Source organism: Ipomoea triloba, chromosome 12 (assembly GCF_003576645.1).
Source record: "Ipomoea triloba cultivar NCNSP0323 chromosome 12, ASM357664v1".
Classification (NCBI taxonomy): Eukaryota; Viridiplantae; Streptophyta; class Magnoliopsida; order Solanales; family Convolvulaceae; genus Ipomoea; species Ipomoea triloba.
The window spans coordinates 7,447,835-7,449,422 of NC_044927.1; positions in this window are offsets into that span (position 1 = coordinate 7,447,835).

The following is a 1,588-nucleotide window of genomic DNA, read 5'->3' on the forward strand; positions in this document are numbered from 1 at the left end:
GTGACTAAATAGTAATATGAATAATTATTAGCTTAATTAGAATAATAATTATTAGTGTATTAATCTGACCATTATTAGCTTTACTATAATTAATTCTTTAATTTTAGCAAAATAATAATTTCTTAATTTTTCTAATTTCAAAAAATAGTAAATCCATTCAATCTCATTTTCACTTCCTCTTAATGGGAGGAATTTTTATTTGTAATATAAATTCACGAGTTAGAGGTGATCCATCCACATTTCTTTTCTTGTGTTGAATAAGAATATTGTGTTGCTTTTCTTACTGTTGGAAAATCGTTATGAATTTGTGCGATCAATGCTGCAGAGAATATGAAGATTGCTTCGAAGTTCAACGACATAGATGAAAATTGTATTGGAGAAGATTGATATTGCTTAGAAGGTCACTCATGAATCATGAGAAAGAAAATCAGAAAAGAGGAATTAAGATCCTAAACATATATATATATATATATATATATATATATATATAAATGAGCAAATTCTTATAATGGTTATGGTAATAAATAAAAATTAAATATGGTATCGAGCAATTATGAATTTAAAAAACACACACTGTGGTTGGTAACCTACCTAATTAAGCCCTCAAGCCATGTGTTTCACAGAGATCTAAATGTAAACATATCATTGCATTGTCTTGTTCAGAATATAACAAACTATTACTTTTAAATAAATAAATAAAAAAGAATGATAACCCACCAGAAGCATAACCTCGGAGTGCTGTAAATAGGCCCAGGGGAGATGAAGATGGGGTTCAGGCTATGCATGAAAAATCGGACTTGGAGATGACCAGCATTGACGCTTCCTCGCTGCCCCGATCCCCCACCGTGCGCTATACTACGTCCAGAGCCCATTCCATCATGTCCTTGAGAAGATGTCTTACGGGTCCAGTCCATGTGGGTCGCCCCGTAACTACCAGTACCACTATCACTGCTCTCCCATTCACCACTCGCGTGAGTCTTCCACTTCCAGATTCTCCGCCTCTCTCAAAACCACCAGAAATCCCACTTCGGGAAGCGCCTCCCACCACCTACAACGCCAAGAAAACGGCGATCAAGACCAGCAGCTCTACGACCCCTATTAACCCTTCAAGTTTTACGTCCTCTACTTTCTCTTCTATGCACATTATACATTATTTATAGGGGATATATTTGTAACTTTATTTGATTGAAAATCATTGAAGACTGATTTTATGAAAATATAAAAGGATAATTAATAAAATCAATAGTAACTTTATTTGATTGAAAATCATTGAGGGCTGATTTTATGAAAATATAAAAAGATAATTAATAAAATTAATAATTTTGCTAAAATAACCCTAAGTTTTGGGGGGAAAACTTCTCCAGACACTTCTATTATTATATATATATATATATATAGATAATTGGAAAAAATTGAAATATACATACAATATTTCTTAAAATTCAAAATATATATACAAAAACACCTAAACTTTGAAATTCAAAAAATATGATATATATATATATATATATATATATATATATATATATATATATATATATATATATATATATATATATATATATATATATATATATTTCTTAATATT